Source organism: Mesoplodon bidens (assembly GCF_964165515.1).
Source record: "Mesoplodon bidens genome assembly, chromosome: 4".
Lineage (NCBI taxonomy): Eukaryota > Metazoa > Chordata > Mammalia > Artiodactyla > Ziphiidae > Mesoplodon > Mesoplodon bidens.
This window is the reverse complement of record NC_138160.1, coordinates 173,630,434-173,644,633: the sequence shown is the minus strand read 5'-3', so window position 1 is coordinate 173,644,633 and position 14,200 is coordinate 173,630,434. Positions and strand designations below refer to the sequence as shown.

The following is a 14,200-nucleotide window of genomic DNA, read 5'->3' as shown; positions in this document are numbered from 1 at the left end:
AGCTCCCAGCCAGGCCCCTCCCATCCCTACCTCTGCCCAGTCCTGGCCCTGCAGATCCAGGTTGGTGATGCTTTGCCAGAATCATCTTTGCTGAGGTCCAGGCCTGGGAAGGTCTTTGTGTTTCTGGGCTTCTTTTTTTTTTTTTGCGGTACGCGGGCCTCTCACTGCTGTGGCCTCTCCCGTTGCGGAGCAGAGGCTCCGGACGCGCAGGCTCAGCGGCCATGGCTCATGGGCCCAGCCGCTCCGCGGCGTGTGGGATCTTCCCGGACCGGGGCACAAACGCGTGTCCTCTGCATCGGCAGGCGGACTGTCAACCACTGCACCACCAGGGAAGCCCTGGGCTTCATGTTTTTTTTTTTTTTTTTTTCTTTAAGGCTTCTATCCAGATCTCTCTGAACTCATGTTTAGGACGAGTAAAAATGCTATTTGCAGATTCCTGGCTGAGGAGAAATGCTGCCTTGGGCCTGGAGCTTTTCTTTGGCCAACTGCAGGGACTCTGAGGGGGGGGCTGCCACAGGGGCCAGTATCACCCTCTTTATTCTCAGTGCTTTGGTGGTTCATGGGCCAGGGCCAGGGCTGGACAGGCATAGGGGGACAAGTAGGCTTAGCAGGTGATGGAGTCAGGGAAACAAAGAGCTGGGGCACCAGGCCAGTCTGCTGATGTCCAACAGAGTAAGGGACCAAGGGCTGCCCTGGGATCCCCAGAGCCCCCAGGTGCGAGCCCCTAGTGGCCTGTGGGAAGTGGGATTCAGGGGGTCAAGTTGACTGAAGTTCAGTACAGATTGTTTGGGTCCGGGAGCTCAAGGGGGCTCAGGGTGGGGACAAGGGGAGTGATGGCTTGCTCGACCCCACCCACCCAACCCAGAGCCACAGTTGTGGGCAGTCACAGGCTAGAGTGCAGGCATAGTGTGCCCAGTGCCCAGGCTCAGGAGGGGTGGGCTGGGTGGGCAGTGACACAGACCCCGGATGGACCAGAACCCCCAAGGACAAGAGCTCATCTCCTTGCCACCTTGCTCAGAGCCTGGGGTCAGGTATCTGCGGAGGGCAGTGAGGGGCATATTTCTGCAGGGGTCTCCGATGCCAGCATCGCTGGAGTGCAGGCCAATGTGGGGTCAGTCGCAGGAGGGATTCTGGTTTCTCAGGAGTAGCCGGAAATTGTGATTTTATGTAAAACCTTTTCATTGTTGGCAGCTAATTCAAAATTTTCAAAAGCTGTGTATGAGCCAAGCAGGCCCCTGGCAGCAGCAGGGGTGAGAGGGTCACAGGATGGCTTCAGTGCCCGGTAACCCAAGCCCATGGTGATCCTGCGTGGCTGGGACTGAGCTCTTGATGTGGCGGGTGATGCCACGGAGTTGAAATGCACTTCAGAGGAATTTTTATTTTCCTTTCGGGAATGTTGCGAGAGACCTTTCCAGTGGTTCTGTTTCTGTGAGGAGAGATCTGCTGTCGTTGTGTTTTTCTTGGAGGCCGCTGGGGAAGCCCATCTGCAGAGCATTAGCGGGAAGGGCGTGTGGCTGGGGAGGCTCCATCCCAGGCCTCCAGACAGTGTCTGGGTGAGGGGGGGAGGGGTTTGGTTAGGATCAGCCCCCAGACCCATGGAGATGGGCCCCCTGCCCACCAGGTGCTGGGGCCACCCCGCCCCACTGGCCAGGCCACATGGGGCTGAGGGGACAGACCCTGTGCTCATTGCATCTTGGTGCCGAGTCCCAGCGGCCTGAAGTTCTGCTTCCCCAGCATGATCATCCCTTCTCAGGGTCCCTGCAGCTTGGGGAGCAAAGATCAGTTGTAGGTGCTAGAGGACTCTGGTCAGGGACTTCCCTGGTGGTCCATTGGTTAAGAATCCGCCCTCCAATGCAGGGGACGCGGGCTTGATCTCTTGTCAGGGAACTATGATCCCACATGCCGCAGGGCAACTAAGCCCGCACGTTGCAACTACCGAGCCCGCATACCACAACTAGAGAGCCCACATGCTGCAACTACTGAGCCCATGCGTTCTGGAGCCCACGCACCACAACTAGAGAGCTCACACACCACAACTACTGAGTCTTTGTACTCTGGACCCCACATGACACAACTAGAGAGAAGCCTGCATACTGCAACGAAAGACCCTACATGCCACAGTGGAGATCCTGCATGTCACAACTAAGACCTGATGCAGCCACATAGAAAGAAAGAAAGAAAGAAAAGAAAGGAAGGAAGGAAGGTAGGAAAGAAGGAAAGAAGGAAAGAAAGAAGGAAGGAAAGAAAGAAAGAAAGAAAGAAAAGAAAAGAAAGAAAGAAAGGACTCTGGTCAAATGACTGAGCTCCTCTGTTCTGGGCTGTGTCCCAGAAGCTACTTACATTCTTGGCAAAGTCACCAGTAGGACAAAACAGGGCTTGTCCTAGTCCTGGGACCTTGGACTGGGAAGGACACGAGGTCTTCACATGCCGAGAAGAGAACCCGCCTTGGGCTACCTCAGAAAACTCAGTTTGGGCCCTTGGTGACAGAGACAGCAGGTGCCAGGGCCCGAGTCCCCCTCTCTTGGTGTCTTCAGTTCCTGGAACGTGTGGGTGCTCCTCAAGGGCTATGGTGGCCCAGAGGGAGTGAGGGAGCCGAGGGGCTCAGCACGGCCCTGGCTTGTTGGTCCCTGCTCTGGCCCAACCTCAGTTTCCCCATTTATAAACTCAGGGGCATTGGACCAAAGCCAGGCTCATCTGTTAGCTTACAGGCTGTATCCCCATAACCCACGCCCCTCCCCGCATGTGTGATTTGATTTACACAATGTCTTCAAAAACTGTGAGAGTACACTTAAAAGTCAGGAGGTTTCACATTAAAATCTCAATTTTCAGTTTCTCAGAAAGATCAGAAGGCCCAGCAACCCTGGGCCTGTTCCTGAAGACCGTATTTAGAGGGAGGCGCCAGATCTCTTCTCCCCGGTTCTTCCTGTCTGGCTGCCCGCCTCACGTGGGCCCCACCTGCCCTCGTTGGCAAAGGAGAGAGACTCCAGGACAAAGACGACCTCTGGTGGGTAGTTATCCACTCACAAACTGTCTGTCTCTCACACACACATGTACACACAGAGGTGTACATATGCACACACGTGTGCACACACATGTACACACACACATGCACAGAGCAGACACGTCTACATCTTCATGGAATGAACCTTGGGACCCTGAGGGGTTTCCCAGGTCCCTTTCCCTTTGGGCACCCAAGACCCAAGTGAGGGGTCACAGGACTAGACAACCTGGGGCATAGGGACTCACTGTGCCCTGGGCCGAGCTGGCTGCTGGGCCCTCAGCCTGAGCGAGAGGCACCTGTGCTCCCACCTGAAGGGGACGTGGGGCTACAGTACTCCGAGGGCAGAACAAGACCCTCCAGGTCTCTGCAGGAAGAAGGACAGCCTCTGAGGGCGCTCACCATGGTGGGCACAGGCCAAGCTGTGGGAGGCACTGGGGGACAGTGATGGGGAACTGATGGGGTGATTTGCCGAAGCTTATGTGTGGGGACGTAGGCAGCTCCTGGGCCTGCCAGGTTGGCCTGGGAGTTTCTGTGCAAAGGGGCTTTCTAGGGCTGGTGGCCTGGTGGGTAGAGGGCGATTGTGCCCGCGGGTTCCAGGCCCTGGCAGCCTGGCCCCGCACCTGCTTCTTCAGAGGCATCCGCTCCACTTGGATGCTGGCAGCAGGAGAGAGGGAGATTCTGGCCTCTTGTGTAATTCGTGTTTGTGTCACGTGTGGCTCCCGCAGTGGCTGAGGGCCAGTTCCCTGGGAACGCAGTGGTTTTCCCACCTGCTGTGCCTTAAGAGGAGGCAGAATGGGTCCCAGTTGCACTGTCTTTGGGAGCCAGCCCTGCCTCAGGGATTTGCCAACCTGCTCTGAGCTAGGACCTGGCTGGCTCTCAGGAGAGGAAGCAGTAGTGGGGGGACATGGATGGAGGGAAGGTGGGGGAGAAGGTTGATCTAGATCCAGCCCACTCTCAGACCCAGAGGCCACATCAGCTGCTCCAGCCCTGTCCCGTCTCCCCAGCCTCAGACCCACACGCCAGGAGGCTGTGATGCCCCAGTCTTGAGTCGGACACCCCCAGGCCCAAATCCAAGCCCCAGCTCTGAGCCATTGAGCAGTCCTCTGATCCCTCCTCAGGCTCTGGTTGCTTTGAGTTACTGTGGATTCCAAATTCAGGGACGGAGAGCCCTGCAGTTCTGGCCTAAACTGAGTGCACAGCAGCTGAATTCAAGTTTGAATCCCCCCTCCCTGATGGGCAGGCTCCTTCTCCTGTCCAGCTTCCGTGACTGCCTTGGCATTGCTGATCCCCAAAGAAGGTGTCCTGGGCTATTATCTTCAGCCCCTCCCTCACCCTCTGGAGCTGATCTGTGAACAAGCCTAACCAGTTCTACCCCTAAAATGCCTAGAAATCGCACGACCGCCATTTCTGCCCCTGACTTTGTTCCCTGATTCAGTCGTCATGGACGCAAAGAATTCACTTTCTAGTGTCAGAGTCCATTCATTCACTTGTTCATTCACTCATTCACTCATCCATTCACTCATTAATTCATTCACTCACTCATTAGTTTATTCACTCACTCATCCATCCATCCAACAAGTGTTTGCAAGAACCCCTGTGCCAGCCCTGTGCTGAGCATTGCACATGCACAATCTCGTCTCTGCTTCTGAGGAGTCCTGGTTTAGGGGAGAGGCAGAGAAGGGGATGAACCATGACAAGTGCTGCTAACATGCTGTAGAGGCCCAGGGCATGAGCAGCTGATGTTACCCTGGTGGGGTGAGCTCCAGGAAGCTCATCAGAGCGTGGCTGCCAGGCCCCAAGGCCAAGTGGCTGGGCTAGGTCTCCAGAGACAAGAGCAGGGTGTGCTAACTCAAAGCACAGTCTCTGAGGTCTTGCTACCCGGTTTAAATCCTGGCTTCTCCCTCCACCTCTGTGCCTCTGTTTCCTCATCAGAAAAATGGAGGTAGGGGATTTCTACCTGGTAGGGCTGTTGGGAGGATTAGTCCCCATCAAACCTGTGAAGAGCCCAGTGTGGGCCTGGTGTGTGCTGAGCACTGAAGTGTTGCCTTGAGCAGAAGGGAAGCCCCACACCTGTCCGTGGCCACCAGACTGTCAGGCTCCTTCTCACAGGTTGCCACCCACACTACATTTTTTCAGCAGATGGTTGCTGGGCTGCTGTCCTGTGCCCATTTCAGGCTCTGGGTGGGGCAGTCTTGGGCCAGACCATTTTGCCCTCCTGCCTTGTCAGGTCAGGTGAGGGGAGCAGGTGCAGTGCAGGGCCATGGGTCCTGATGTAGAGGGGGCACTGAGGCCCTGGGGGAGTGTTGGGGGACATCATTGACTCTGCCTACTGCACCAAGACAGGCTTCCTGGAGAATGTGGCACTGGGTAGTCCTGAAACATGGTAGAACCTCTCATCAGCGCCTTCCCCGTGCACCCAGGACCTTATACACTGAGCGGAAGATGCGAACTGCCAGCCATAGAGCTTGGCGTACCCCGTGGTATGTTTGTCACAGTGACATACAATAAACTGAACAAACTGAACTAATATTTAAGAGGATTTATATACACATATGGATTTCCAGCTTTCCATGAGAGATCAGAACCCCTGGCAGCACTGGGCCTGTACTACCCTCCCTTGTGTCTCCAGTGGGTGGGTGCTGAGGGCCCCTGGGTGGGGGGAAGTGTGCTCCTTTCCCAGTCCCCACCATTTCCACTGACTCCCTGGCCTGGAGTCTGGGGCTTGGGACCCTTCATCATCGTGCCCTGTTGTCTTTTTTTTTTTTTTTTAGTCAAAATATATTTCTCTGGGCCTTCGGTGCTATCACGAGTTGATATAGGACAGCCAAACAGAGAAGGCCTGTGAGAGGCAGTGTGTGCGAGATCTGGTGGCGTAGAGAGTATTCTTACGGCTTGATTTGCAGCCTTCCAGCTGGTGTCACTCATTTCTGTCTCCCCTGGACTCCTGTTAACATTTGAGTTGCTCCCCCTGGTCTTTATTTTTTTGTGACATAAAATTCATGTAACGTAAGATGCATAACATTTTAACCATTTAAAAATGTATATAATCCAGTGGCTTTTAGAATATTCACAACGTTGTGCAACTATCAGTACCATTTAGTTCCAGAACATTTTCATCCCCCCAGATGGAAGCCCTGTACCCACCCCCACTAGCAGTCCCTCCCCATCCCCCCTCCCCTCAGCCCCTGGCAACTATTAATTGACTTCCTGTCTCTAAGGATCTGCCTATTCTGGACACTTCATTTAAATGAACTCACACAATCTGTGGCCTTCTGGGTCTGGCTTTACTCCTGGTCTTTTAAAATAATCTGTTTTGCTGGTGTGCAAGCTCATGGTTTACCCCATGCCGTGCCAGCTTGATCTTGTCCCTTGTGGGTCTCTGATGCCCTTGCCCGTGCCCTGGCTCTTCTGGGCAGGTGGTTGTGCCCTGTCTTCTAGATCCTCGTGCCTGTGACACTGACCACTCTTCCGGCTCCTGGCAGGGGCAGTGGACCAGCCTCCTGGCTCTTTCTTCTGACTTGCCTATGACTATAACCACTTCTCTATTGATTCCAGTACTCTCCAGAAACAGGCATGAAGGAGCTTTACTTATTTCTTCAGAAAACATTTAGTTTAAGGCTCTGTCACATACATTTTCTAAGCCAGTCCCCAGGGAGGGTGTGTAGTTCCAGGGCCCCTCTTCATGGGAGTATAAGGTGCCCAGTGACATGAATGTAAAATGCTACTACTGCTGCTGCTCTTTGAATCCACAAAGTAGCACTCAGCGGCAGAAGGAAGGCCCTGCTGGGGCAGGGTTCAGGGCCTGCCTGCATCTCACATGCCTAAAATAGGCAGCAACGTGCTTTTACGAAGCCCAGGGGCATGACACAGTAGGGAGCAGTGGGGACTGTGGTAAAAAAAAAAAATACAGCACATTTCCTTCAAAGGAGTGGCCTCCTCCACACTCCTGAAATGAGTTCTGTGTTGACTCTGAAGTGGCCCTTGAGGCTCCTCCCAAGACGACATGCTCACACTGGCACGGATCAGCTCTGGACAAGCTCTAAACCAGGAAACGTGGAATCTGAGAAATAACACCACCAACCCCCACTACACCCCCATTCCCAAGGAGAAAATACCAAAACTATGAGAGCCCCCCACAGAGGCCAACCTGGTGCTGGTATTCAGATCTGGAGCTGGTGTGGACGTTGTGTGTCTGTGTGTGCACATGTATGCACGTGTCCATGGGCTGCAGTCAGGGCCCGGCCAGCCAGCATAGCCATGCAAGGGTGTGTTAGAGAAAAGGGGGTATCGTTTTTTAAAGAAGAGTTAGAAAGGAGAACAGGGAAGCCAAAACAATGAGACAGAATAATAGAGGAATATGGGAGAAACAAATCTAACTTGATCAATTATCAGAGTAAATGTACATGGATTAAACTCACCGGTTCAAAGACAGATGTTGTCATATTAGAGAAACCAAACCAAACCAAAACGCGAAATCTAAACTCCAGCTCTGTGCTATCACCAGAGCGACGAGTGCAAAGGCAGGAAAAGGTTGAAAGGAAAAGAATGGAAACAAACATCAGGCAACCAAAGGCAGGTTAACACATCAATCTCAGACTCCGTGGACTCGAGGCCTTTTCAGGGAAGGATGGGTCACGATCTAATGAGGACAGGTTCATTTCCCCAAGACGACAGAATAGTTTTAAAGGTTCACTCATTCAGTAAAGCAGCCTCAATGTATTTGATGTAAACTTTGTTAGAAATAGAGGAATTGACAAAACTGTCATCATTTTAGGAAATTTTCAGCCATTTTTTTCCAATTAGTGTTGGATTAAGTCAACAGAAAATCAGCAAAGACAAGGAAGTTCTGAACAACACAAATAACGAGCTTGATTTAATGGAAGTAGATAGAGTTTGCATCTGATGAGTAGAGGTCCCTCATTCTTCTCAAGCACATGTAGAACTCCCACCAAAAAAATTCATCAATTAAGTGCAAGTCTCATGAAAATTAAAAGAAGAATTATGATGATAATTATGATGTCCTGTTCCCTCACCATCATGCCTGTAAGCTAGAAATTAATAACCCCCCCCAATAAAAATCCTCATTATTTGGAAATAAAAAAACTCAAGTAATTCATGGATCAAAGAAGGAATAATAATGAAACTTCAAGGATACTTAAAACTGAGTGATAATAAAAGCTCGAAGTATCAAAACTTGGATGGAAATTTACATTAGAAAAGAAAAAACCTGCAAATTAAAGAAATAAATTTCCAATATGAGAAGTTAGAAAAAGTTAGAAAGTTAGAAAAAAGCAAAAGTTACCCAAAGGAAGTAGAAGGGGAAAGATAATACAAGATAAGATCAGAAATCAATGAACCAGAAAACCTCTCTGTTCTGATGATTGTTATCACAAGGATGCAGGGTCAGTGTTGCCAGCTCTTTTGGTTTTTCAAGAGAAGTCAGAAATTTGTAATTCTGCAAGAAATTTCTGCATTAAAAAAATATGATGTGGGCCATTCAAAACATGTCAGTAGCCTAAATTGGGCCTGTGCACCTCTTTTAAGAGCCCTGCCTTCTTTTAAGCAGCCCTTGGAGGGGCTGTTCACCTCATTTAAGGGGGATGACAAAGGTGACTTGGGGAGAATGGCCAACCTGATTCTGGGCAGGAACTGAGCCTCAGCCCCAGGCCCTGCTCCCAGGGACCCGGGAGCCACCTCTGCACACAATACCTCCCCCGGGGCTGTCTTCTCCTCTATGAGTTTTTGTGTTGACATATATTTTCATTACTATTGGGTACAAACCTAGAATTGCTGGGTCATATGGTAACTCTACTTTTATCCTTTTGAGAAAAGTGCCAGACTGGTTTCCAGCGTGTCCTGAGCATGATGTCCCCTTTCCTGGGGATTGGTGGGGGGTGGTGTCAGGGCCGGTTACCATCCCCCAAACATTTCTAGGTCTATGGATGTGTGCTCAGCTCACTGTGAGTTCTCAGACTTCATCTCAGGGCTCCTGTGTGGATGCCTGAGAAGGCCTGCTGCTTGTTCCTCAGTAGCAGGAGCCAGCCTCTCCTTGTGCAGGTTTCTGTCTCTCATCTGAGGACGTGATGTTCTCGGGCCCCGGCCTGTTGGTTTTATCCAGAAACTGGGGAGGCGGCAGAGAGGATTTGAGTTCTGCTTCTTTTGGCTGGAGAATAATTTCCACATTGGGTCTGTGTTGAAGTGAATCCCTAATTGGCAGAAATACAATTCCTGAGGCTTTTCTGGGATAGCAAGCTCAAACCTTCCCTGGCTGCCGAGCCTTTACACAGCTTTACTTCCAGTATCATGTGGATGTTCTTTTCACATAACACAGTTCGTGATGTTTCACAAGGGCCTGGAGAGATAGGAAGAACCCCATAAATGGGTTGGAAATGGGAGGCTCAGAGATGGCACTTGAAGGAGCTGGGACTTGAACCTAGGCCTGTCTGATGCAGAAAGTGGGCTCTTTCTGCTACACTAGCTTTAGGTACTTCCTGAGCCCCCAGGAGTTGATGAGAGAGAGGACAAGCTGATGAGGTCTTTGCCTCTCCCCCTGGCGAACCCTGGATGTCTCTGGGTCTTTCTTGTTCAGTCAGCCAGGGCCCCTCTGGCAGAAGCCACCTGTGAGGGCAGAATGGAAGGTGCCCATGGGCTGACTGCAGCTGTTGGAACACAAGCAGAAGCTGTTTGTATGAGGGAGTTAGTATGGTGAGGAAGAGTGTACTTGTCTCTAACCAGAAGGACTCACCCCCCTTTGTGGTGAGAACTCAACTAACCCAGTGACCTCCCACGACTTTGCACTGTGCAGCACTGAACAGCCACAACGCAGGACCCAGAGGCCTCGTTAGCTGGTGCTTGAAGTGTGGGTGGTCATGTGGGTCACCACCAAGTATCACCTGGGGTCTGGTCCTGTCTGGGAGTGTCTCAGAGAAATCGGAGGTCAAGGGGCAGGTTATTCTTTTACTTTTTCTTTATAATAGGCTTATTCAGATATGATTCATATGCTATAATTCACCCATTCTAAGTATACAATTCTGTGAGTTTTGGGTTAGTCACAGAGTTGTGCAACCATCATCACAATCAACTTCTGAACATTTTCATTGCCCCTCAAAGAAACCTCTTACTCATTAGCACTTATTTCCCATTTCCCCTCAAGAAGTTTTACTTTCTTCCTTTCCAGTTAGATACCTTTTATTTCTTTTTCGTGCCTAATTGCTCTGGCTAGAACTTTTAGCATTATGTTGAATAGCAGTAGCAAAAGTGGCCTTCCTTGTCTGCTTCCTGATCTTAGAGGAAAAGCTTTCAGTCTTTTACCATTGAGTATGATGTTCGTTGTGGGTTTTATCATGCCTTTTGTCATGTTGAGGGAGTTCCCTACTATTCCTAGTCTGTTAAGTGTTTTTATCATGAAGGGTGTTGGATTTTGCCAAATGCTTTTTCTGCATTAATTGAGATGATCATGTGTTTTATTTTCCTCCATTGTGAATCACTATATTGTACATTTGTAACTTATATAATATTGTACATCAACTATAGTCCAATTTTAAAGAAAAGAAAGTGGAGTATTGAAGTCTCCTCCAACTTTTAATGTAGAACTGTCTATTTCTCCCTTCAATTCTGTCATGGTTTTCTTTGTATATTTTGGGACTTTGTTGTTAGATGCAGATGTGTTTATCATTTTTATATCTTCTTGATGGATTGGTCCTTTCGTCAATATATAATGTTCTTTGTTATAAACATTTTTTACTAAAACTCTATTTTGTCTGATATTAGTATAGCATCCTAGATCTCTTTTTGCTTACTGTTTGCATGGAATTTGTTCTTCCATCCTTTCACTTTGACCTATTTGTGTATTTGGATCAAAACTGGGTCTCTTATAGGCAGCATGTAGCTGGATTGTGGTTTTTTAAAAAATCTATTTTGCCAGTCTCTGCCTTTTAATTGACGAGTTTAATTCATTTACTTTTAAAGTAATTTCTGATAAGGAAGGGCTTACTTCTGCTATTTGTTTTCTATATGTCATATCTTTTTTGTTCCTCAGTTCCACCAGTACTGCTTTTTTGTGTTTAATTTATTTTTTCTAGTGTACTGTTTTGTGTCTCTTCTTGTTTCCTTATCTGTATATTTTAAAGTCATTTTCTTAGTGGTAACCCTGGGGATTATAATTATTATCTTAAATGTATAACAATTTACTTTGAATGAATACCAACTTAGTTTCAACAATATACAAAAACTATGCTCCTATACACCTTGGTCTCCCCCACCTTTTATGATATTATTGTCACAAATTACATCTTTATACATTGCATGCCCTTTAACATAGATAACTGTTGTTTTATGCATTTGTCTATTAAATAACATAGGAAAAAAAGAGGAGTTACAAACCAAGAATGTGTTGTTCTTTATTTTTCAATATAGATTGGAGTTATTGTCTAGTGCCCATTTATTTTAACTGGAAGGACTTCCTTTAACATTTCTTGGATGGCAGGCTGATTAGTAATAGACTCCCTCAGTTTTTGTTTATCTGGTAAAGTCTTAATTTTTCCTTCATTTTTGAAGAATATTTTTGCTGGATATAGAATTCTTGCTTGACAATATTTTTCTTTCAGCACTTTAAATATCAATATGTCATCCTGCTGTTTCTATCATCCCTCCATAGTTTCTGATGAGAAATCAGCTGTTAATCTCATTGAAGATCCCTTGTAAGTGTGGAGTTGCTTCTCTCTTGTTGCTTTTAAGATTCTCTTTTTGACTTTGATTTTTGACAATTTGATTATAATGTGTCTCAGAATGTATCTCTTTGAGTTTATCCAACTTGGAGATCCTTAGCTGTGTAGATTCATGTTTTATCAAATTTGGGAAATTTTTGACCATTATATCTTTAAATATTCTTTCTGCCCTTTCTCTCTTGCCTCTCTTTCTGGGACTCCCATTAAGTGTATGTTGGTGTACATGGGGGTTTCCCACAGGTCTCCTACATTCTGTTCACTTTTCTTCATTCTTTTTTCCTTCTGCTCCTCATACTGGGTAAGTGGCCTATCTTTAAGTTTACTGATTTGTTCACATCTGTTGTTGAACCTATCTAGTGAATTTTTCATTTCATTATTACACTTTTCAACTTCAGAATTTCTTTTGGTACTTTTTCTAATTTCTACCTGTATATTGACATTCTCTATTTGGTGAGACATCTTTCTCCTTGTTTGCTTTAGGTCTTTGTCCATGGTTTCCTTTAGCTATTTGAGCATATTTAAGACAGTTGATTTAAAGTTAAGTCTAGTGTCTGGACTTCCTCAGGGAAAGTTTCTCTTAATTTCTTTTTTTCCTGAGAATGGGCCATACTTTCTTGTTTCTTTGCATGCCTCATAAGTTTTTGCTAGAAACTGAACATTTTGAGTATTATAATGTGGCAACTCTGGAAATCAGATTTGCCTCCCTCCCCAGGGTTTGCTGTGGCTTGTTGTGGGTTTCTGTTGTTTGCCTAGTGACTTTTCTAAACTTTTTTTTTTTTTTTTTTGTGGTACGTGGGCCTCTCACTGTTGTGGCCTCTCCCGTTGAGGAGCACAGGCTCTGGACGTGCAGGCTCAGCGGCCATGGCTCACGGGCCCAGCCGCTCCGCAGCACGTGGGATCTTCCTGGACCGGGGCATGAACCCGTGTCCCCTGCATCGGCAGGAGGACTCTCAACCACTGCGCCACCAGGGAAGCCCCTAAACTATTTTTTTTTTTTAAAGTCTGTACCCTTTGTTGTGTGTGGCCATTGAAATCTCTGTCCTGTTAGCTAGTGGTTTCAGAGATTTCGGTAAATACCCTGGGCCAAAGGAGAAATAATACTCTTGCAGTCTTTCCAGATGGGCTGTGTGTGGCAGCACTCCTTCAATGCTTAGCCTATTTAACTATTTAAACGCTGTCTTAACCTTCACTTCCTACTGCATGGAGCATAAGGGTCAACCAGAGGTGAAAGCTTTGGGTCTTCTCAGGTCTTTTTGGGCATGTGTCTAGCCCTGGCTATGTGTGTGGCCTTCCAGATTCCTTGGTATATGTGGGAGTTTTCCAAAGACCTTATTTCTCCAAATGTCTCCTTCCCCAACCTCTTCTTTCCCAGGCTTTTTGATTTGTATATTGCTTGCATTGCCCTGACTGTTGTCCCTTGTCCCAAGTGGCTGTGGCTAATACATTTGCCTTTAAATGTTTTCAACAAACACTACCCAGGAAGCCACTTCAGCCCTGGGGAAGCTCCAAAGCAGGAGAAACAAAAGCAAACCCTTGAGCTGATCTTTCAAGGAGCCACCAGATAGGTCAAAACACAAAATCACAGTTCTTTGGGAATAAGGTTCATATTGCTCTCACTGGTACCAACAACCTGCCCCAGGAATGTGGGCTGCCTTCTTCATGGCCAGCTTTGAGGTGGGGAGTAGGGGACGGTAAGTGGGTAAATTAAAATGCCACAGCACTCTCTTACTGAAATTCAGCAGCGCCTTTCTTCATTAAGCATTTCCCTTGTAAATTTTTTTATCAAATTCTGGAGTTCCAAAAAAGTTGATTCTGACAGATTTTACCAGGTTATTAGTTGCTTTTGTGGAGGGACAGATTTTTGGAGTACCCTACTCTGTTGTTTCAGTGATGTCCTCTCCCTTACCATATACATCTTATCAGAATGGACTTCAGGTTTATGTTAACTTAATTCCAGTGAGCTATGAAATGTTACTCCTATGTAGCTCTATTTCTCCTTGCCCTCTTTGAACTATTGCTCCTATACATCTTACATTAATTTTCTTTCTTTCCCTTTTTAAAATTAATTTATTTTTTTGGCTGCGTTGGGTCTTCATTGCTGTGCATGGGTTTCTCTAGTTGTGGCGACTGGGATCTACTCTTCGTTGTGGTGCGTGAGCTTCTCACCGTGGTGGCTTTTCTGTTGTGGAGCACGGGCTCTAGGCATGTGGGCTTCAGTAGTTGTGGTGCATGGTCTCAGTAGTTGTGGCTTGCGGGCTCTAGAGCACAGGCTCAGTAGTTGTGGCGCACGGGCTTAGTTGCTCTGCGGCATGTGGGATCTTCCTGGACCAGGGCTCGAACCTGTGTCCCCTGCATTGGCAGGTGGATTCTTAAACACTGTGCCACTGGGCAAGTCCCTATATTAGTTTTCTATTGCTGCTGTAACGAATTACCACAAATTTAGTGGCTTAAATAATACAGTCTTATTGACTTA

At 47.8% G+C, this 14,200-nt stretch overlaps 1 protein-coding gene and 1 long non-coding RNA gene across 2 annotated transcripts in view; one reads left to right on the top strand and one right to left on the bottom strand.

Annotated features, from left to right (window-relative positions):
* Positions 1 to 14,200, top strand: part of ADAMTS2 (ADAM metallopeptidase with thrombospondin type 1 motif 2) — a 232,722-nt gene that overhangs the window by 88,023 nt on the left and 130,499 nt on the right. The gene's annotated exons all lie outside the window — the stretch shown is intronic.
* Positions 10,815 to 14,200, bottom strand: part of LOC308617132 — a 387,539-nt gene continuing 384,153 nt past the window's right edge. The window contains exon 5 of the long non-coding RNA XR_014015825.1: positions 10,815 to 10,827. This is a non-coding gene — a long non-coding RNA (uncharacterized lncRNA). The remainder of the gene's footprint in view (positions 10,828 to 14,200) is intronic.